This window comes from Bos indicus x Bos taurus, chromosome 12 (genome assembly GCF_003369695.1).
Source record: "Bos indicus x Bos taurus breed Angus x Brahman F1 hybrid chromosome 12, Bos_hybrid_MaternalHap_v2.0, whole genome shotgun sequence".
In the NCBI taxonomy this organism is placed as follows: domain Eukaryota; kingdom Metazoa; phylum Chordata; class Mammalia; order Artiodactyla; family Bovidae; genus Bos; species Bos indicus x Bos taurus.
The window spans coordinates 23,692,103-23,715,841 of record NC_040087.1 but is presented as its reverse complement, the minus strand read 5'-3'; the positions used below and the strand labels follow the sequence as shown (position 1 = coordinate 23,715,841).

At 42.8% G+C, this 23,739-nt stretch overlaps 1 protein-coding gene and 1 long non-coding RNA gene across 3 annotated transcripts in view; both read right to left on the bottom strand.

The window, feature by feature from the left end:
• Window positions 1–2,187, bottom strand: part of TRPC4 (transient receptor potential cation channel subfamily C member 4) — a 206,198-nt gene extending 204,011 nt beyond the window's left edge. Inside the window, exon 1 of one of the 2 annotated variants that reach the window (XM_027557363.1) lies at window positions 1,892–2,187. The gene's annotated coding sequence lies outside the window, so the exon portion shown is untranslated. Of the gene's footprint in view, window positions 1–609; window positions 771–1,891 lie in introns of those variants that run through there. The other variant, XM_027557362.1, reaches the window with a different exon arrangement.
• A 1,830-nt stretch (window positions 2,188–4,017) lies between these two features.
• On the bottom strand, window positions 4,018–5,006 carry LOC113902135. The gene is made up of 2 exons (XR_003513674.1): window positions 4,761–5,006; window positions 4,018–4,549 (listed from the first exon to the last, which is right to left on the bottom strand). It is a non-coding gene; the product is annotated as an uncharacterized LOC113902135 (long non-coding RNA).
• Window positions 5,007–23,739: the final 18,733 nt, after the last annotated feature.

The window sequence follows — 23,739 nt, the reverse complement described above, 5'->3', positions numbered from 1 at the left end:
ATTGGCTTAATTGGAATCTTAGTAGCCAAGCGAACTAGGAATCCCTTAGTTTGGATCCAGCGACACGGATCGAAGTGTTTTCGTGTTTTGATAGAAAATGAAAATGACGCAGAGTTTAATTGACAGGATATTGACCACCGTCCTTTCTTTATTACCCCAGGTTAGGTACCAGAGTCTAGAGCTCCCTTATATGCGCCCAGGGGCCACCAAGATCTCCCACCTTCCCCAAATGCGTAAAAGGCTAAAAACAGCTTTCCTCCCCAGCTCCACGGCGTGGCTTCTGCTGCTTTGTTTACCATATAAGTCACACCGGGGGTTCACTCTTTGCCCTCTCCCCTGCTTTAAAGCCGGGTGCGGTAAGATGCTGAGAAACATCCCCAAACTCTCGTTCAGCCCAGGTCAACCACAGAAAGCTTCACAGATCCGGTCCCCAGCTCTAAAGAGAAACCTTGCAGAGCCCGAGCCTCTGGATCTAGTAACCCCCAGGGATGTCCGCCTCCCAAGAGGGAGCAGGCTTCCCAGGCAGCTTGAGAAACTTAACCGAGATCCCAGAAACGAGGGAAGGTGCGGCTCCGGCCAGATGGAGCTCTGAGGCGACACCCTCTTTACCTGCAAAGTTGCGATCTTCTGGCTGAAGGGGGTTGGAGTCGAGGCCGGCGGCGCGAATGCTTTGCCCGGTGCCAGCACGCCCGGCAAATTCCGACGGGATCTCCTTAGTCTTCGCCGAGTTTCCGAGCATTCCAAGGAAAACGCACGAAGCTGGAGCCCACGCAGCTGGCACCGAACTGGGCGGAGTGAGGATGCTCTGAGAGTGATGCCGCGCGAGGCGGGGGAGGGGAGGGCCTGGGGCGAGGGGGAGGTGAGCGCCAGGGGAGGAGAACCTCGCCCACCCCCGGCCCTTAAGGACCCCTCCGGGTAAAGTTAGCGTTCCCACGGCTGTCAGCCGACGAACCAAGAGGAAGGCACCCCTCCCTGCATCTCCGGTGGCGGCCTGACTCCGGGTCAGCGCAGCCCGGGTTCAGAGGGGACCACTCGGAAAGATGCGCGTCCCACGCGCCGCTCTGCGCGGCGGTGGAGGTGGACCGGCGCGAGGGCAGGACCCGGGGAAGAGCCTCCGCCGCCCCGGGGCCAGATGTTTGGGGTCAGCCCGTTGGGCAGGCGAGCTCACACAAGCCAACGGTGATCCAGTCCAGTCGGTGGCCAGTACCCCACCCTGTGACCGTGGAGGCGAGCCAGACACACCTCCAGGCTCCCGGCGGGCTCACCCCCCAGGCTGTCCGACTTCAGTTCGCGTCAGAACCCGGCCGGTGATCACCCTGCTCCCACCCAAGTAAACAAGCCCCGCGCGGCAGGTCCCCCGACTTGAAAAAGTAGCCCTCCACCCTCCTCACCCGGTAACTCGCAAAGCTTCTCCCTCTCCGGCTCCCGGGGGTCCCGGCACCCCCTCTCGCGTCCTCAAGGTGTCAGACTTCCCCTGCAAGAACAGGCGTCTGTGACTCGCTACTAGTGTCCACAATGGAGACAGTCGCAATGAATAAATGACGAGGCGGCGTTCCACCCACCCTCAGTCCAGCTCGCTCTTTCCAACGAAATCAGTAAGTTTCCAAATTTTAAACAACGCCCCCCCCCCCCCCCCCCCCCCCCCGCCAAGTGCGCACCAGCCTAGGCGCGCGAGGTCCCGTTGCTCCAGGTGCGATGTATTGAGTGTGTGTGTGTGTGTGTGTGTGTGTGTGTGTGTGTGTGTTGGTGGTGGTGGCGGTCCCATCAGCGTACTGACGATTTCAGGATAAAAGTTATCTTTTGGCCATCACTGTGGTGTTCACACCTGAAAATCAGATTAAAGTGTTTAGAGAAAATGTCATATATATTGGCAAAGTTGGCAATAACTTACTTGTTGGTCACTGCGGCGCGGTGATTCCCAGCTTGTCACTCCGGGAGGCTTGCTTGGTCACGACCCTGAGACTGGAGAGTCCAATCTGTAAAATAGAGAGTGGAATCCACGCGGAATCCTAGCTAGCGATTACTCGGCTTGAGACTCTTGGTTCTACTAGATTCTTTTTCATTTCCCGAAAGCCCTGGGGTGAGCCACTGGTCTCCAGTCGCATCTCAGCAGATGCTGCTCAGGCTGTGTGCTTGTGCAACAGGAGTGGCCACTCTTTCTCCTCGTCCCAGCCACGCGTGGTTACACCTTCTGGGAATCAGGGCTCTGACGACTGCGAGGAGGCGGACCATTTTCTTCCCAAGAAATATTCCCCCAAGGGAGTCAAGGGTAGGCGGCAAGCTGGACCCACGCAGCCTCCAAAGCCCAAAATTAAGAGAATTTCCTTCTTGGCTGTCTTATTTTTTACTTATTTTTTAGTTCACAAGAGAGCTTTTTTTTCTTTTTGAGTATTTACATGAGTAAAGAGGAAATTGCTAAGGATCACCCACTGGGGTGATGTGCATACTGTTGGTTTTGTTTTTTTTTTGTAATCACTTTTCTTATTCCTAAATGTTTCTTTCTTTCTAGTTTACAGCTCTTCTCCTGGGTTTATCCTAAGCCCAGCCTTGACTTCTGTTGTAAATTTCTAAGTCGTCTCCTCCCCTAATGAATACCGAGTTGGCCAGAAGCAAAGGTGGTTCCTACAGTATCTCTCCAGAAAACAAGTGTGCAAACAACAGGGCGATTCTTTTCTTTCCTTGAATCTTTCTCATTTTACTTCTTTACCACAAAAGTACTTTAATATCTTTAAACACTTTGTAGAATGTTTTCATGTTAAACAGTGATAAAATATGCAGGAATATATGTATCTGTAGGCAAGGTAATGAACTGTAATATGTTGTAGCCACGCGTTCCGGGAGACAAACTCACTCAGAAGGACAATGCAGATAGTGGAGTGCAATTTATTACCCCGGCGGGCCCAAGGCAGAGTCTCCTCTTAGTCAAGGACCCCGACCAGCATTTGTGAAAATCTTTTATACCCCATGTGTACGTGTCTGAACCCACCACTCCAAATTCCTTGAGACTTACATAAACCAAGGAAAATACAATCCCAATAATCCCATCATTCACGTCCTATGTGCTCATGTGCTTAAACAGTCAAACAATTAGCCAATAATCAATAAACCCGAGGTTACACCCTGATAGATACAGAAAAATGTATGGCCTGTCTGGAGGAAGGGGTGATTAGTGTATGTTTTCTCTTAGGCAATGAGTAACCTAGATACGATCTTCAAGGTTCCCCTGTCTGGAGGGGGTCTTATCCTTCTGTTGTTGTTTTCATAGGCACTAAACACAGAGTTCAGAGTCCATTGGAAATGTGGCCGAGCATGATCAGCATGAACAGGCCTAAGATGGAGTCCAGGCCCTATGAATTCCTTCTTCATTCCCTCCTCTTGATGCTCTTAACTCATATTATGAGCATCATTCATAGGGATATATTGCACCCTGGCTCTCCGACCACCAATTTGGGAGAATGACATCAACCTTTGGGTTACAAAGTTCATAATACATTGTAAAATTCAGGGTCCACAAAGCAGAACTATCAAGGCAACTGTAACAGTGGTAAATATAGTTTTCCACCAATCGCCCTTTACCCAAGATAGGACTGAAGTCCAGAAAGGAATGTTTTCATTTGACATTGCTTTTACCTGGTTTTTCATGTCATCTAAAGCAGTCGATACATTGCCAGATAAGTCAGGAATGTATACACAACATTCAACCTTAATTATAGCACAGGTCCCTCCTTAAGCAGCTGTGAGTATGTCCAAAGCCATTCTATTATGAATTACTGCTTTTCTCATTTGGATTTGTTCTTCATTTAAGGCTTGGATGGCTTTTGTTCTATCTAGGAGGGCCTATTTTGTGAAATTAGCCAGGGTCTCTACTTTAATCACGATATCTGTTGTCCCTATAGAGGATACGAATAAGGCAGCAATATACTCATATCATTGAAACATAGATCTTGTCCACCTAGCATGTATTAAGGTAGATTTACCAGGGCTACCGGGGTAGATTTACAACAAGTAGGTTAGGCCTTTGTTACACTGGCCTTTATATCAAATGTAACCCCATGACCCGAGTCTATTGACTGTAGGTCTTACACCAAGAGAGCAAGGAGAGGTTATGATTGACAAGAGAGAGGAAAGCCTCTTTTTGTCATCCCAGAAAAGAGCAGAGTGGTTTAAAATCTTCTTGGCAGAGTGGTAACACCCACCAAGGAAGTCCATCCATCACTGACAGAGGCATAGCCCCACATACCCAGCAGTTGGAAGTGTTGTGGAAGTCTGAGTAGGAATGTGCCCATGAGATGAAAACATTGTCCTGAGTTGAAACGGAAGTTAAATTCAAAATCACATTGATGAGGCCAAGCAGCAGGAGTTGATTGTGCAGCTTCATCCTGAAGGGGCTCGTCCAGGATCTTCTTTTCCTTCTTCTTAAGGATGGTCTTAGTCTCTTGAGGGTCAGCGGGGTCCCTCTGTGCAGTCCACTCAGTCTTTTTTGGGTCTGCGTGGTATGTTCTCTTCACCCTCGTATGATGGATCCAAGGGACAATACCTGCAACTTTAACTGCAGTAGGGGTAGTTAGAATAACATAAGGGCCCTTTCACCAAGGGGCTAGCAAATCATGTTTCTAATCTTTGACCCATACTTGGTCACCAAGCATAAACTCATGAATCTGTTCCCCAAGGGGGAATGGCACCCTTTCTTGTACAAACTTAGTTACCTGATTTATTACCTTACCCAGTTCCATCTGCTGTGAAATCCTATTCCCCCTTACCTGAGGCAAATTTGTTGACACCTGTTTTATTATGGGAGGGGGCCTCCCATACACAATTTCGTATGGAGAATAGCCTTGGGAATGTGGGGTCATCCTGAGTCTGAGCAGATCCGTCGGAAGCAAGCCCACCCAGGAGCAGTCAGTCTCTTTGATCCACTTGGAGAGTCTCTTTAATGTCCAGTTGGTTCATTCCACCGTCTCAGAACTCTGGGCCTATATGCAGTGTGCAGTTTCCATTTGATGTTTTAAATTTTGCTGACTTGTTGTACTAAATCAGCTACAAAAGCTGGGTCATTGTCTGAACCAACGCTGGTAGGAAATCCAAATCTGGGAACTATTTCCCTAAGCAGGCACTGGGCTACTTCTGATGCTCTTTCAGTCCAGGTAGGAAAAACTTCTACCTAGCCCGAGAACGTACATACCATGACCAGCAGGTAACGGTAGTGTCGGTGAGGTTTCATTTCAGTGAAGCCCACTCCCAGGTGTTCAAAGGGCAGCGTGCATTTCAGCTGAATACCCGGAGGTTTTTGTCTGAATACCCGAGAGGCAGCATTAACCTGTGAGCAGGCAGCATGGCCTAGGTGAGTCGCTTGGTGTGTTTGGCTTACCAGATTGTGTGCCAGCTCCTCTGGTACCAATAATTTGCCACTTGGCAATTCCCACCATCCCTTTTCAGTCTTGATGGCCCCTTCCGCTTTGGCTAACCTGACAGCCATTGCACTTGTTTTATCAGGCTAGTGCCATCAGTATATAGGACCAACTAGACTCTGGAACCTTGTGTCCTTCTTTAAGACAAACCCCAGATACCTTACCTCCTCCTTGCAGATCTGGGCCTTCTTTGACACCCGGTAACCTGCTTCCATCAGCAACTGGAGCAGTGCTTTTGTCCCTTTCCAGGATTTTTCCTTGGTCTCGGCGGCCAGCAGCAGGTCATCCCCATATTGTAGGAGCCCATGCACCAAATGTTGTAGCCACACGTTCCAGGAAACAAACTCACTCAGAAGGGCGATGCAGATAGTGGAGTGCAGTTTATTACACCGGCGGGCCCAAGGCAGAGTCTCCTCTTAGCCAAGGACCCCGACCAGCATTTGTGAAAATCTTTTATACCCCATGTGTACGTGTCTGAACCCACCACTCCAAATTCCTTGCTGCTAAGTCGCTTCAGTCGTGTCCGACTCTGTGCGACCCCACAGATGGCAGCCCACCAGGCTTCGCCGTCCCTGGGATTCTCCAGGCAAGAACATTGGAGTGGGTTGCCATTTCCTTCTCCAATGCATGAAAGTGGAAAGTTAAAGTGAAGTTGCTCAGTCGTGTCCGACTCTTCACGACCCCATGGACTGCAGCCTACCAGGCTCCTCTGTCCATGGGATTTTCCAGGCAAGAGTACTGGAGTGGGGTGCCATTGCCTCCTCGAGACTTACATAAACCAAGGGAAATACAGTCCCAATAATCCCATCATTCACGTCCTATGTGCTCATGTGCTTAAACAGTCAAACAATTAGCCAATAATCAATAAACCCGAGGTTACACCCTGATAGATACAGAAAAATGTATGGCCTGTCTGGAGGAAGGGGGGATTAGTGTATGTTTTCTCTTAGGCAATGAGTAACCTAGATACGATCTTCAAGGTTCCCCTGTCTGGAGGGGGTCTTATCCTTCTGTTATTGTTTTCACAGGCACTAAACACAGAGTTCAGAGTCCATTGGAAATGTGGCTGAGCATGATCAGCATGAACAGGCCTAAGATGGAGTCCAGGTCCTATGAATTCCTTCTTCAAATAATACATACAAGTCTACTTTCTGTCTAACAAGGGAAGGGAGGACAATACATATGAAAATCTATTTTATATATAATAGATTATGAAATCTATTTTTTATGAAATAATTTATATCCCCATGGTTGTTGTTTGTTGTTGTTTAGTTTCTAAGATGTGTCCCACTCTTTTGTGACCCCATGGACTGTACCCCACCAAGTTCCTTTGTCCGTGGGATTTCCCATGCAAGAATACTAGAATGGGTTGTCATTTCCTTCTCCAAGGGATCTTCTGGACCCAGGGATGGAACCTATGTCTCCTGCATTGGCAGGCAGATTCTTTACCCTAGAGCCACCTGGGAAGCCTATATCCCCATTAATCATTAGTAATTAAAATGTTTCAATACCTAAGAAGCAAAAGTGAAGCTAATATTCATGAGGTAATGTTTTATTTCAGCCTTTAATAAAAAAAACTCTACATATTTTGTTTGTATGTGTCTTTTAAAGTAAAGTGTAATCAGTCAGTCAGGCAGTTCAGTTGCTTAGTCATGTCCAACTCTTTGCGACCCCATGGACTGCAGCATGCCAGGCCTACCTGTCCCTCACCAACTCCTGGAGTTTACTCAAACTCATGTCCATTGAGCTGATGATGCCATCCAACCATCTCATCCTCTGTCATCCCCTTTTCCTCCCACCTTCAGTCTTTCCCAGCATCAGGGTCTTTTAAATGAGTCAGTTCTTCCATTAAGGTGGCCACAGTATTGGAGTTTCAGCTTCAGCATCAGTCCTTCCAATGAATATTCAGGACTGATTTCCCTTAGGATGGACTGGTTGGATCTCCTTGCAGTCCAAGGGACTCTCAAGAGTCTTCTCCAACACCACAGTTCAAAAGCATCAATTCTTCAGTGCTCAGCTTTCTTCACAGTCCAACTCTCACATCCATACATGACCACTGGAAAAACCATAGCTTTCACTAGGTGCACCTTTGTTGGCAAAGTAATGTCTCTGCTTTTGAATATGTATCTAGGTTGGTCATAACTTTTTTCCAAGGAGCGTCTTTTAATTTCATGGCTGCAGTCACCATCTGCAGTGATTTTGGAGCCTAAAAAAATAAAGTCTCTCACCGTTTCCACTGTTTCCCCATCTATTTCCCATGCAGTGATGGGACCAGATGCCACGATCTTATTTTTCTGAATGTTGAGTTTTAAGCCAACTTTTTCACTCTCCTCTTTCACTTTCATCAAGAGGCTCTTTAGTTCTTCTTTGCTTTCTGCCATAATGGTGGTGTCATCTGCATATCTGAGGTTATTGATATTTCTCCCAGCAATCTTGATTCCAGCTTGTGCTTCATCCAGTCCAGGATTTCTCACGATGTACTCTGTATACAAGTTAAATAAGCAGGGTGACAGTATACTCTTTTCCCAATTTGGAACCAGACTGTTGTTCCATGTCCACTTCTAACTGTTGCTTCCTGACCTGCATACAGAGTTCTCAAGAGGCAGGTCAGGTGGTCTGGTATTCCCATCTCTTTCAGAATTTTCGGGTTGTTGTTATCCACACAGTCAAAGGTTTTGGCATAGTCAGTGAAGCAGAAGTAGATGTTTTTCTGGAACTCTCTTGCTTTTTTGATGATCCAGTAGATTGTTGGCAGTTTGATCTCTGGTTCCGCTGCCTTTTCTAAATCCAGCTTGAACATCTGCAAGTTCGTGGTTCACGTACTGTTGAAGCCTGGCTTGGAGAATTTTGAGCATTACTTTACTAGCATGTGAGATGAGTGGAATTGTATGGTAGTTTGAGCATTCTTTGGCATTGCCTTTCTTTGGGATTGGAATGAAGACAGACCTTTTCTAGTCCTGTGGCCACTGCTGAGTTTTCCAAATTTGCTGGCATGTTGAGTGCAGCACTTGCACAGCATCATCTTTCAGGATTTGAAACAGCTCAACTGGAATTCCATCACCTCCACTAGCTTTGTTTGTAGTGATGCTTCCTAAGGCTCACTTGACTTCACATTCCAGGATGTCTGACTCTAGGTAAGTGATCATACCATCATGATTATCTGGGTCGTGAAGATCTTTTTTGTATAGTACTTCTGGAACTCCACATACTAAGATGAGTACATACCTTTGTAATACATTTAAAAATACGTGCCAAAGAAAGGGGATCTGTGATGACACATACCCATTGGTTAAAGATTAAGAACTTGACTGCCATTTTAGCCTCTGTACCAAATTATATGCCTGCTTCTGCCTGTCCCTGGCTTCCCAGGTGGCCCTAGTGGTAAAGAAGCCTCCTGCCAATGCAAGAGACTTAAGAGACATGGGTTGGGATGATCCCCTGGAGGAAGGCATGGTGACCCACTTGTATTCTTTGTAAAATTCCATGGACAGAGAGAGGAGCCTGGCTGGCTACAGTCCATAGGGTGGCAAAGTTGGACACAACTGAAGCGATTTAGCACACACGCCTGTCTCAGGATATGTTCTTTAAAACAAATGGCATCCCTGTAATGATGCTAGTGAGAGACATTTTGTCTATCTCCCTCGTTTGTCAATTTTTTCATAAAAAAATGTGCTTATGTATCTACAATAAATACAAAACAGAAAAGAACAGCTAGGACACCCATCTGAGTAGGCTGTGTTTCCCAGGGAAGAAGAATGTTCTATTGATCCTGGAGCCTCATTTGCAACACTTTCATGTGCTTATTGATGGCTAACCTCATGCCACCTGCTAAAATGATTACAAATTACATGAAAGTTATTTGAAATCTATTTAAACAATACAGTGAACTGCATATACTACAGTTATTAGCAATTGAAGGACAATTTGCTTTTGTTTAAATTTTAACATACAAATATGACATCATTCCACAAACCTGCCTTCCACTTAAAATGCAATTCACTGAAGTCACAGAAATTTACAATAAATTGCTACAGGGTTACCTTAAATTTCTGTTTAGTATCTCAATCAGAAAAACAAGAAAGTCCTCCATTTGAAACTGTGCGCTCAGTTGCTCAGTTGTGTCTGACTCTTTGCGACCCCATGGGCTGTAGCATGCCAGGCTCCTCTGTCCATGTGATTCTTCAGGTAAGAATACTGGAGCAGGTTGCCATTTCCTACTCTAGGGGCTCTTTCTGATCCAAGGATGGAACCCGTATCTCCTGCTTCTCTTGTACCTCCTGCACTGGTAGGTGGATTCTTTCCTACAGTGCCACCTGGGAAGCAGCAAAAGATAAGTGAGTAACCCTGGAAATGATAGCAGTGAAATTCTCTACAATTCTCTACAACGCCAATTTGTTCATAGCTAAACTGTATCCTTTATCTACCTTCAAAAAATGTTTTCTGTTTCCAAGTCTTCTTCAAAAATATTCATTTTAATGGATTACTATATATTTGCATAAAATACTTAAGTGGTTCTCAAGTCATGAAATTGTGGTTTGTTTTTACAGTATTATTCCTATTGTAAGATTTTGCTGAAAGCCTTTGTACACCCACTTTTCTCTGTACATCCAATTACATCCTCAGAATAGACTTTTGGAAATAGAACCATTGCATCAAAATGAAGGCATATCTTACAGTTAATGTTATGTGTTACATGTGATTTATTGAGCCCTCATCAACACGGGGTATATGTAAACTTTTTCCCCCTCTTTTTTTCTACAGTTTTTTTCTGACCTCCTGTTTTTTAAAAATGACACCTCAGTGTAATGAGTTGTATTATTAGACAATGTGACTGTCTGTGTATTATGCTTTTCTATTTGTTTTCTTTTATGGTGAGTTAGTATAACTCTTTAATACTTGGGTTTTAAGGGGTTTTGCCCATTTGACTTGGGATAGATTTTTGTTGTTGTTGTTCAGTCACTCAGTCATGTCTGACTCTTTGCAACCCCATGGACTGCAGCACACCTGTCTTCCCTGTCCTTCACTATCTCCCCAAGTTTGCTTAAATTCATGTTCATTGAATCTGCGATGCCATGTAGCCATCTCATCCTCTGTCATCCCCTTCTCCTCCTGCCCTCAGTCTTTCCCAGCATTAGAGTCTTCTCCGAAGAGCTGGCTCTTCACATCAGGTGGCCAAAGTTTTGGAGCTTCAGCTTCAGCATCAGTCCTTCCAGAGAATATTCAGGGTCGATTTCCTTTAGGATTGACTGGTTTGATCTCCTTGATGTCCAAAGTTTACCATACATATAGTAGATATTTCTCATTTTTACTTACTGTTGACATTTTGGATAATGTTTTAAAAATGGAGACTGTTGAAACAAACTAGGAAATAGGGTATGGACCAACTTAGTTAGATCTTTTTGAATTTTCCAAAATGCTTGTGCGCCAGATATAAGAAGAGTTAAGCATGGCTATAGGGGCTTTCCAGGTGGTGCTACTGGTAAAGAAACCACCTGCCAATGGAGGAAACATAAGAGACTAGGATTTTATCTCTGGGTCAGGAAGATCCCCTGGAGGAGGGCATAGCAATCCACTTCAGTATTCTTGCCTGGAGAATCCCATGGACAGAGGTTCCTGACAGGCTACAGTCCATAGGGTCACAAAGAGTGGGACACAACTGAAGCAACTTAGCACACACACAAGGATTTGTTCAGTTGCTCAGTCGTGTCCAGCTCTTTGAGATCCCATGGACTGCAGCATGCCAGACTTCCCTATTCTTTATCTCCCAGAGCTTGCTCAAACTCATGTCCATTGACTCGGTGATGCCATCCAACAATCTCATTCTCTGTCATCCCCTTCTCCTCCTGCCTTTAATCTTTCCCAGCATCAGCATCTTCTCTAAGGAGTCAGCTCTTCACATCAGGTGGCCAAAGTATTGGAGATTCAGCGTCAGCATCAGTCCTGCCAATGAATATTCAGGATTGATTTTCTTAAGGATTGACTGGTTTGATCTCCTTGCAGTCCAAGGGACTCTCAAGAGTCTTCTCTAACACCACAGTTCAAAAGCATCAATTCTCTGATGCTCTGCCTTCCTTACGGTCCAACTCTCACATCCATACTGGAGAAAGCATAGCTTTGACTATAGTGATCTTTGTTGGCAAAGTGATGTCTCTGCTTTTTAATATGCTGTCTAGGTTGTCATAGCTTTTCTTCCAAGGAGCAAGCGTCTTTTAATTTCATGGCTGCAGTCACCATCTGCAGTGATTCTGGAGCCCAAGAAAATAATGTCTCTCACAGTTTCCATTGTTTCCCCATCTATTTGCCATGAAGTGACTAGATGCCATGATCTTTGTTTTTTGAATGTTGAATTTTAAGCCAGATTTTTCACTCTCTTCTATCACCTTCATCAAGAGGCTCTTTATTTCTTCTTTACTTTCTGCCATAAGAGTGGTGTCATCTGGATATCTGAGGTTATTGATATTTCTCCTGACAATCTTGTGACACTCATCCACTATATTCTCAGTCTTCTGGCTCTCTGAATAAATTCTCTCATTATTCCTTGCCCCAACATATCATCTCTTGATTTATTGGCCTGTTGAGCTTCAAGCAGTATGAGCTTAGACTCAGTAACACTCTCTTCCACAAATTCCAGCTTTGTCATATTCTGGAGGTTGCAGTCTTTTCCTAGATCTAGAATGGAAGTATGTACCATCAGGGGACCTGAGAGAGATATTTTTGGTTGCCTCAAGAAACAGAAGGAATAGCCTTGCAGAAGCCCATTTGCCTATTGTATATTAATGTCTAATAATGTATGTAATGCAGTTATGACTTACCTAGATAGCATATTGAAAAGCAGAGATATTACTTTGCCAATAAAGGTCCGTCTAGTCAAGGCTATGGTTTTTCCTGTGGTCATGTATGGATGTGAGAGTTGGACTGTGAAGAAGGCTGAGTGCCGAAGAATTGATGCTTTTGAACTGTGGTGTTGGAGAAGACTCTTGAGAGTCCCTTGGACTGCAAGGAGATCCAACCAGTCCATTCTGAAGGAGATCAGCCCTGGGTGTTCTTTGGAAGGAATGATACTAAAGCTGAAACTCCAATACTTTGGCCACCTCAGGCAAAGAGTTGACTCATTGGAAAAGACTCTGATGCTGGGAGGGATTGGGGGCAGGAGGAGAAAGGGATGACAGAGGATGAGATGGCTGGATGGCATCACTGACTCGATGGACGTGAATTTGAGTGATCTCCGCGAGTTGGTGATGGACAGGGAGGCCTGGTGTGCTGTGATTCATGGGGTCGTAAAGAGTCGGACTTGACTGAGTGACTGAACTGAACTAATGCATATTAATTTTGAAAAAGGGAGGAGATAGTGAGACTTGGCTAAATCCTGATTTCAGGAGGATAGCTTTGCACAATATCTAATGCAAAGTACTGGTGCAATATCAATTTTGTTGTACAATTCATGTTCTGTTCTCTTACTTTGAAATTTAGTGGAAGTCCTTCTACATTCTGGTGACAGAGCATCAGTTAGTCCTATATAAGATCAAGATTGTTATGAAATCTCTTCTCTGAGAGATGAATTTGGGGAAAGTTAAGAGAAGTTGTAAAAGGGATGCTAGCTAGATGTTATTTTAAGCCAGAACATTTTACCCCATCTTTAAAATCAGAGCATTCTTGAAAAAGGAGAAAAAAATTCTGTTACTGGTTAAAGACAGTTCTCTTTAGCAATTGTGTCTTGATTTATCTGTGTCTTTACTGTTTTATAAGGATTATAAGTTTCTGAGAAAATAAGTGAATGTTAAATGGAATGGATCTTATCAAATAAAAATAATACATCAGGAAATAATATTCAGGTTATGGGTTATGCATAACTCATAGCTGGAACCCAATTACTGTTGAACGACCAGCCTTTAGTTTCTAGATAACTGATTAAGAATGCCTCAACCGATCAAATGATTTTTGAAAGTAGGTGAAATGGGCAATTAATACAGGGGAGGAGAATACATATTCTATAGCCAGATTGCCTAGATTTGAGTTCAAGCTCCGCCGCTTATTGTTTGTATGACTTTGGGCATACCACCTAGCCTCTTGGCCTCAGTTTTTCAATTTCTAAAGTGGTAAATATAAAAGTACCTCTTCTGTAGAGAGGTAGAGATTTGTAGAGAAATATGTGTAAATAATGTAAAATAATGAATGTAAACTATTTACAGTACCTGCCATTGTAAGTGTGACATGTTGCTTTATTTTTTTACATTACACAGAAGTATGTTTTTTTTCTGACTTCTCAGAGAGGGCGAAGCTATTTCCTACAGTGCTAATAAAAATGTGGTGTATTCAAGAAAGTTAAGGCTTATTTTGATGGAATTCTTGCAGTGTATCAGGGCAGAACAAAGTCGCGTAGAGGTTTGCAATTTATCAGTGAATTTAAGTAGAGGAAAGAACAAATTCAAAGACCTCAAAGCTGTAAGAGGAATGCAGTGCAGGATTGTCCTTCCAATGTTGCTGGAAACACTGGCTCCTGCTGTGTAGGAAGCAGGACCAAATCAGGGGCAATTATGTCAAAGAATAAATTCTGAGCTCTTAACTCAAAAAATAGTTTTGAGGTTTCAACCCACAGATATACATTTGTCCTCAAAAGTAAGAAACTTAGGTATATTTATCTTTTATGAGTTCTTTATGATGCAGAGTTTTAAATTACTTCATGTTCTTTCCAAGTACTGGATATTGTATGGTGACTGAGCACAGGAGCTTTAGAGATGGGAATACCAGACCACCTGACCTGCCTCTTGAGAAATCTGTATGCTGGTCAGGAAGCAACAGTTAGAACTGGACATGGAACAACAGACTGTTTCCAAATAGGAAAAGGAGTATGTCAAGGCTATATAATGTCACCCTGCTTATTTAACTTATATGCAGAATACATCATGAGAAATGCTGGGCTGGAGGAAGCACAAGATGGAATCAAGATTGCTGGGAGACATATCAATAACCTCAGATATGCAGATGACACCACCCTTGTGGCAGAAAGTGAAGAAGAACTAAAGAGCCTCTTGATGAAAGTGAAAGAGGAGAGTGAAAAAGTTTGCTTAAAGCTCAACATTCAGAACACTAAGATCGTAGCATCTGGTCCCATCTTCATGGCAGATAGGTGGGGAAACAGTGGAAACAGTGTCAGACTTCATTTTTTTAGGCTCCAAAATCACTACAGATGGTGACTGCAGCCATGAAATTAAAAGACACTTACTCCTTGGAAGGAAAGTTATGATCAACCTAGATAGCATATTGAAAAGCAAAGATATTACTTTGCCAACAAAGGTCCATCTAGTCAAGGCTATAGTTTTTCCAGTAGTCATGTATGGATGTGAGAGTTGGACTGTGAAGAAAGCTGAGCACCGAAGAATTGATGTTTTTGAACTGTGGTGTTGGAGAAGACTCTTGAGAGTCCCTTGGACTGCAAGGAGATCCAACCAGTCCATCCTAAAGGAGATCAGTCCTGGATGTTCATTGGAAGGACTGATGCTGAAGCTGAAACTCCAATACTTTGGCCACCTCATGCAAAGAGTTGACTCATTGGAAAAGACCCTGATATGGGAGGGAATGAGGGCAGGAGGAGAAGGGGACGACAGAGGATGAGATGGCTGGATGGCATCACTGACCAGATGGTCATGAGTTTGAGTGAACTCTGGGAGTTGGTGATGGGCAGGGAAGCCTGGCATGCTGTGATTCGTGGGGTGGCAAGGAGTCAGACATGAGTGAGCAAATGACTGAAATGAACTGAACTGAACTGATGTAGGTTCAGATCATGTCTTCACCTATTTCTAACAAAGTGGTCTTAGGCCAGGGTAACTTAACCATTCTGTGACACCAGTTTCTCATTTGGCAGAGGAATGTAATAGTAGCATTTACCTTCTGTGGTTGTTATGAGCATTACATGTGGTGACATTTATAAAGCAAAAAGGAAGGCCTCAATATATGTAGTAAATTTTATTCCTTCTTTTCAATCCCTGAAACTTGTTTTAAAGAGCTTCTAAAAAGGACAATACCTGCCTGCTTGCATGCTCAGTCATATCTGACTCTTTGAGACCCTATGGACTGTAGCCCACCAAGCTCCTCTGTCCATGGGATTTTCCAGGCAAGAATACTGGAGTGGGTTTCTGTTTCCTTCTCCAGGGGATCTTCCCAACCTAGAGATCAAACCTGTGTCTTTTGTGTCTCCTGAGTTGTCAGGTGGATTCTTTACCACTGAGCCACCTGGGAAGCCCAAAAAGAACAATACAGAGAACATAATATGTAAGCACTAAAACTATAATTTTTATGTGAACATTATTTTTAAGTGAAGAAAACCCGTGATAGTGCAATCAGCTCTACTTGTGAAATGGACACAAATAATCTCTCTGTAGCATTCAATAAAGTTATGGAGTTTAATTATTCACAGTGCTCAAAACCAATCACCTAAGACTTGTCATTAAAGCTAACACTGGTATCCTGTTGGTAATTTTTGTATCAACCTTGCTTCCTTAGTGGGAACTGAAAAGTGATATGTGAAAGTGAGAGTTGCTCAGTCATGTCCAACTCTTTGTGACCCCATGGACTATACAGTCCACAGAATTCTCCAGGAATACTGGAGTGGGTAGCCTTTCTCTTCTCCAGGGGATTTTTGCAACCCAGGGACCGAATGCAGGTCTCCCACATTGCAGATGGATTCTTTATCAGCTGAGCCACAAGGGAAGCCCAAGAATGCTGGAATGGGTAGCCTATCCCTTCTCCAGGGATCTTCCCAACCCAGGAAACAAACTGAGGTCTCTTGCATTGCAGATGGATTCTTTACCAGCTGAGCTATCAGAGAAGCCCTATTGGGATCTGGGTCTCCCAGTTTGTTTGTTCTTTCGGGTCCTAAAGCAATGGCACTCCTTGTTGATTATTATATATGCCGTCAAAGAAGTACATCCTTTTCTTAACATCTCAGTCACGGCACAGTCTTCTCTGTATTTTCATTCATGAAGGAGCTCGTTTCTTTTGTTGAGCTGCTCATGATCCCACACTATTTTACCCCTTTGTAAAACAATCCGCTTATCCTAATTTTTCCAAGACATTCTTGGCTTTACCACCCAAAGTCTTCTACCTCTAGAAACTACTCAGCCCTAGGCCAGTCAGGAAACTTGGCAACCTTCCTTCTTTGCTGACAATCCCAACCTAGAATAACTTCTTTCACTTCTAAATTTTTAGTAATATGTTTAGCATGTTACATTCATTTGGTACTTACAGAGTTCACATTTTGTCATATGAAAAGGGTTTACCACCTGAGTTGATATTAATTTCTTGAGAAAGCAACACTATATATATATATATATATGAAGTTTACATGTGCATTGAAGCCAGTATAACAGAATTCAAATACTGCTGATTGCATTTAAGAGTTTTAATTACTTTTTCTTAAATTATGATGTTTTCTTATCAGCAGCTATTGTAGCATGTATGATTCTGAGTCTAAAATGAGCCTTTTCTCTATAATAAGTTAGAAAAAATTAATTTTGTCAGTTATAATACAAAACATGTAGACAGTGTTGGAAAATGTCTACTTATATTTAATTTATGGTTTTATTTATTAAATAAATTTTATTTAAATTGTAAATACACTTAAAATTATGTTATAGGAAATAAAAATATTTAGAAATATTGCTTTTAATCTGTTCTCATGTTTGATGAAACTATTTAATTCAGATTCTTTACCTACAACGTCAAAATACAGTTCCTAGTTATCTTTAGTAGATGATACCCCTCTGATGGCAGAAAGTGAAGAGGAACTAAAGAATTTCTTACTGAAAAGTCTGGCTTAAAACTCAGTATTCAAAAAATGAAGGTCATGACATCCAGTACCATCACTTCATGGCAAATAGAAGGGGAAAAGTAGAAGCAGTGGCAGATTTTATTTTCTTGGGCTCCAAAATGACTGTGGATGGTGACTGCAGCCACAAAATTAAAAGATGCTTGCTCCTTGGAAGGAAAACTATGACAAATCTAGACAGAGTGTTAAAAAGCAGAGACGTTACTTTGCTGACAAAATGCTTATAGTCAAAGCTATGGTTTTTCTAGTAGTCATGTACGGATGTGAGAATAGGGCCATAGAGAAGGCTGTGTGCCAAAGAATTGATGCTTTTGAACTGTGGTGCTGGAGAAGACTCTTGAGAGTCCCTTGAACAGAAAAGAGATCAAACCAGGCAATCCTAAAGGAAGTCAACCATGAATATTCATTGGAAAGACTGACAATGAAGCTGAAGCTCCAATATTTTGGCCACCTGATGCAGAGGTAGAAAAGACCCTGATGCTGAGAAAGATGGAGGACAGGAGGAGAAGGGGACAATAGAGAATGAGATGGTTGGAAGGCATCACCAATTCAATGGGTATGAGTTTGAGCAAACTCTGAGAGATAGTGAAAGACAGGGAGGCCCAGTGAGCTGTAGTCCATGAGGTGGCAAAGAGGTGGACACGACTTAGCAACTGAACGACAACAGAACAACAGTTATCATTAGAACCATTATTCAAAGATATCTAACAGCGTTTTACAGAAAACCTTATTATAATTTCCATTTAAAAATTTGGATATATGCTGCCTTTTTAAAATGCATTATGTGCTCTGTGCATGATGTTGTCACTGGGAGGTTTAGCTCAAGCCTCAAGAATCCATTCACATAAATTAGAAAAGTTTTTTTTTCCATCTCTTATAAGTATAGTGCTGATTTCCACAAAACAGATAAATAGAAACATGTAATGCTTTAGGCTATCATAAGGCTAATTTACAATGCTAATGAACACAAATTATGAAAGCATAAGGGAAGCCTGGAGCGCTGCAGTCCATGGGGTGGCAAAGAGTTGGACACAACTTGGTGACTGAACAGTAACAACAAATGAACACATATCCTTGGAAATCACTACCACGTGTGTATTGTATTTCTTTGACTCCTTTTTTAAATGATAACATTCACTGATGAGGTCTAAGCATCCATGACCTGCATTGATTGAGATTCTTTAGGATTCATTTGTATTTCTCCCAGATATTACTTTTCATTTCCTCCATCAAAACAAGATTTTTAAGAAACCTCCTAGTGCCGCCACTGGGTAACATGAAAGGCTACTTAAGGACTCCGAGAAGGGTATTGTTTCTTTTCTGAGTTGTAAATTGAAGGACACAGATGGAAATAAAGCAAAGATTCAATTGGACTACATGATACATGCCGTTGTGCTGACAGGCGTGTTGAATGCTAAGGTGGTTGCTTTCTCGTGCTGGTGTTGTTGGTTATTCTCATTGCACCCATATTCATATTTCATTTGGGAGAAAAAGAAGTAGTTATTAGTAACTGCTAAGGACAAAATACATAAAGATGGAGGGAGAGAAGGCACAGGAAGGAGGAAGGGGGAAATAGGGAGAGAGAGGAAGGAAGTGACCCGGTCTTTAGACATCCTAGAAATAGTTCACCTGACCCTAGCCTGTCAAGCTCCCTGATATTCTTTAAGAAAGTAATAAATACAAATATATTCTCATTTTCTCAGGAAATGGGATGCATTTTATTATTCTTTGACCATGCAGTGATGGTTTCAGATCAATGGAGTCACTTTTCTGCCAGAGGTCCTTTGAGTTAAATTCACATTGCTGCTGTAACCCTGGCCTCTGCCATGTCTCTTGTCACAGCCTGATGCCAGCAGGGAAGTGCTTGTTGTCAAGATGTAAATATTTGATGTAGTAGAATGTAATGAAGCGCCTCAGCTTCTCTAGAAAGAGAATGTTATACAGTTGGTTTTGCTTGCTTCTTTTGGAGAAGCTTTTCCATTTATGAGATGGTAGAAACTTGGTTGCACATATTAAATGGCAGAGTTTTGCTGATTCTCTTTGGAAGGGGATGGAGTATGTGTCTGAATATCCAAAAAAGTTGTTCTTTTAAAGATGAGGCTGGGTCCCTCTCAAGATGGACTTAAACCTCTTTAAGTCCTGTTATACAGGTGGTGTTGATCCCTGTCTCCTGTACAATGTCACAAACCTCTGTCCATAGTTCATCAGGCACTCTGTCTATCAGATCTAGGCCCTTAAATCTATTTCTCACTTCCACTGTATAATCATAAGGGATTTGATTTAGGTCATACCTGAATGGTCTAGTGGTTTTCCCCACTTTCTTCAATTTAAGTCTGAATTTGGCAATAAGGAGTTCATGATCTGAGCCACAGTCAGCTCCCAGTCTTGTTTTTGCTGACTGTATAGAGCTTCTCCCTCTTTGGCTGCAAAGAATATAATCAATCTTTCGGTCAAAGAATTTCGGTGTTGACCATTTGGTGATGTCCATGTGTAGAGTCGTCTCTTGTCTAGTCAAGGCTATGGTTTTTCCAGTGGTCATGCATGGATGTGAGAGTTGGACTGTGAAGAAGGCTGAGCACCGAAGAATTGGTGCTTTTGAACTGTGGTGTTGGAGAAGACTCTTGAGAGTCCCTTGGACTGCAAGGAGATCCAGCCAGTCCATTCTGAAGGAGATCAGCCCTGGGATTTCTTTGGAAGGAATGATGCTAAAGCTGAAACTCCAGTACTTTGGCCACCTCATGTGAAAAGTTGACTCATTGGAAAAAACTCTGATGCTGGGAGGGATTGGGGGCAGGAGGAGAAGGGGACGACAGAGGATAAGATGGCTGGATGGCATCACCGACTCGATGGACATGAGTCTGAGTGAACTCCAGGAATTGGTGATGGACAGGGAGGCCTGGCATGCTGCGATTCATAGGGTCGCAAAGAGTGGGACACGACTGAGCAAATGAACTGAACTGAACTGATGCTGGTGGTGCTGGTGGTAAAGAACCCACCTGCCAATGCAGGAGATGTAAGAGATGCAGGTTTGATCCCTGGGTTGGGAAGATCCCCTGGAGGAGGGCATAGCAACCCACTCCAGTGTTATTTCCTGGAGAATCCCCATGGACAGAGGAACCTGGTGGGCTACAGTCCACAGGGTCGCAAAGAGTTGTACACAACTGAAACGATTTAGCACATGTACACATTAGTTATGCATTAGCATGTTATGATTATTTTTATCGTTGAAATGTTTTCAATTTCAGGAAAATTGTTGATTTCCTAAAGAATGTGAATACGTATTAGAGAACTACAAAAATATATTTGTAAAGAGAATATGACCTTATTTCTAGAAAGTCAATTGATGTGGACAAAATTTGGTTTACACCACATACGGTAAACCTGGGTGCTCTTGGCAATGCTTGCTAACTTTGACAAACCTCAGATTTCTCATCTTTAACTTGGAAGTAATAGTATCTTGCATGATAATCTCATCAAATTTTGATTAAGTAAGTGAAACATTCTTACAAAACACACAGACCTGTATCATAACTACCCATCTACCCAACACTGGAATAATTTTACAATTTATTTAGGCATGTGAATTGTGTTACTGTTCCAAATGTTATTTCAAGGTTATTAACCGTATTTAGTACAACTAATTTCAAAGGCTTTTATAGTAAAATTCTGTGTATAGAAAAAAGGCTTGTTTTTTAGATGGAGTACCTTTTACTTTTATAGTGTTACTGTTTAAATCTTATTCATGAAAGAAAGAGGAAGCAGGTGATTTGTATTCAAGAATCTCTAGTAGATAAAGATTTAGAAACACTTATTTATGCCAAAGCCTTTGACTGTGTGGATCACAATAAACTGTGGAAAATTCTGAAAGAGATGGGAATACCAGACCACCTGATCTGCCTCTTGAGAAATTCGTATGCAGGTCAGGAAGCAACAGTTAGAACTGGACATGGAACAACAGGCTTGTTCCAAATAGGAAAAGGAGTACGTCAAGGCTGTATATTGTCACCCTGTTTATTTAACTTATATGCAGAGTACATCATGAGAAACGCTGGGCTGTAAGGAAGCACAAGCTGGAATCAAGATTGCAGGGAGAAATATCAATCACCTCAGATATGCAGATGACACCACCCTTATGGCAGAAAGTGAAGAGGAACTCAAAAGCCTCTTGATGAAAGTGAAAGTGGAGAGTAAAAAGTTGGCTTAAAGCTCAACATTCAGAAAACGAAGATCATGGCATCCAGTCCCACCACTTCATGGGAAATAGATGGGGAAACAGTGGAAACAGTGTCAGACCTTATTTTTCTGGGCTCCAAAATCACTACAGATGGTGACTGCAGCCATGAAATTAAAAGACGCTTACTCCTTGGAAGGAAAGTTATGACCAACCTAGATAGCATATTCAAAAGCAGAGACATTACTTTGCCAACAAAGGTCCATCTAGTCAAAGCTATGGTTTTTCCAGTGGTCATGTATGGATGTCAGAGTTGGACTGTGAAGAAAGCTGAGCGCCGAAGAATTGATGCTTTTGAACTGTGGTGTTGGAGACAACTCCTGAGAGTCCCTTGGACTGCAAGGACTGCAGGACTGAAAGGAGATCCAACCAGTCCATTCTGAAGATCAGCCCTGGGATTTCTTTGGAAGGAATGATACTGAAGCTGAAACTCCAGTACTTTGGCCACCTCATGCGAAGAGTTGACTCATTGGAAAAGACTCTGATGCTGGGAGGGATTGGAGGCAGGAGGAGAAGGGGACAACAGAGGATGAGACGGCTGGATGGCATCACTGACTTGATGGACGTGAGTCTGGGTGAACCCTGGGAGTTGGTGATGGGCAGGGAGGCCTGGCGTGCTGCGATTCGTGGGGTCACAAAGAGTTGGACATGACTGAGCAACTGATCTGATCTGATTTGATTAGTTCTGTGATGGAAGGCAGTGGATGATTGAAATAATAATAGTTTATGTAGAGATCAATGCAATAGAGCTATGGAATAAAGAGGAAATAGTAAGCACCTACTACCTGGAGTCTTTCTGTTTCTCATGTGGAAAACATCTGTGCTTCTTTGAATCACAGACTGCAGGTTAAAAAAAAAAAAAAAAGACGAGGCTAAATTGCTAGTCTGGGAGACTAAAAGCAACCCACCTGAGCAGCTCCAAGTGGAACAGTCATATGTAAATGTGACATTAGTGTCAAGCATACCAGCTGTGCTGTGTGATGGCTCAGTTATTAATGACTGTGCACACAGGGCATGTAACTCACGCTGTGCTGAGTGCAGGCCACTTCAGTAGTGTCCAACTCTTTATGACACTGAGGACTGTGGCCCGCCAGGCTCCTCTGTCCATGGGATTTTCCAGGCAAAAGTACGGCAGTGTGCTGCCATTTCCTTCTCCAGGGGATCTTCCCGACCTAGGGATGGAACCCGCATCTCCTACGCTGGCAGGTGGATTCTCTACCACTGAACCACCTGGGAAGCACATGTAACTTGTATTCTGTACCAAATTCCAGAGCACTTTCTTCTGTTTTGATGACTTTCAGCGCCTCTTCCCAGTGAGACTTCAACCTTCTTTCTTTCTCTGAGCTGCCTTTTTGCAAATAAAATAAAAATATAGAACTAAATGTAGGAAAATGCATTTGCTATTCAGGAATTGTTGTGATGTCATATCTGATGCTTTCAGTTGTCTTTTCTCTCACTAGAATTGCAATTTTTGAGGAGTTCTTTGAAAGTATCTGTATATATATATATGCTATCAGTCAAGCAAAACAATTCCTAATGAAAAGTCACTGAGTACACTATAGAATATAGACTTAAAAATCTTTTTTATTTTCACACTAAATGTTAAAATGTTCTTGCAAATAGAAACTGGTAAAGAACAGTGCTGTAAGATGAAAGGTAATACCAGGAAAATAGGGCATCCCAGGTGGCACTTGAGGTAAAGAACCTGCCTGCCAATTCGGGTTAGATGTAACAGACTGGTGTTCGATCCCTGGGTCAGGGAGGATCCGCTGGAGGAGGGCATGGCAACCCACTCCAGTATTCTTTCCTGGAGAATCCCATGGACAGAGAAGCCTGATGGGCTACTGTCTGTAGGGTCACAAAGAGTTGGACACGACTGAAGCAAACTTAGCACACACACACCAGGAAAATAGAGATAACTGTTTAATCTTTTAGCACAAATTATACTCCATAAGGCAAAAAGAAAAAAAACAACTGATCAAGATAAAGTGAATTGTTTAAGAAGTAAAGTTATTTTGATTCAAGAAGTACATTATTTTATTTTAAAATTCGTGGCATTGTTTATAAAGGGACACTATTTGGGGTACATATACTTTTATATACCTGGCTCCCTTGCAACAAAGTTCTTAAGACAAAGGGCTCAGCTGTATAATTTAAAAAGTTCAGTTCAGGTCATTATTAGTGAGATCAATTGATCATTAGTTTGTAAGACTGCATGTGAATCAATGTTAATGGCAAACGAAATATGTTCCTTTTAATTACTGAAAATGAGCAGT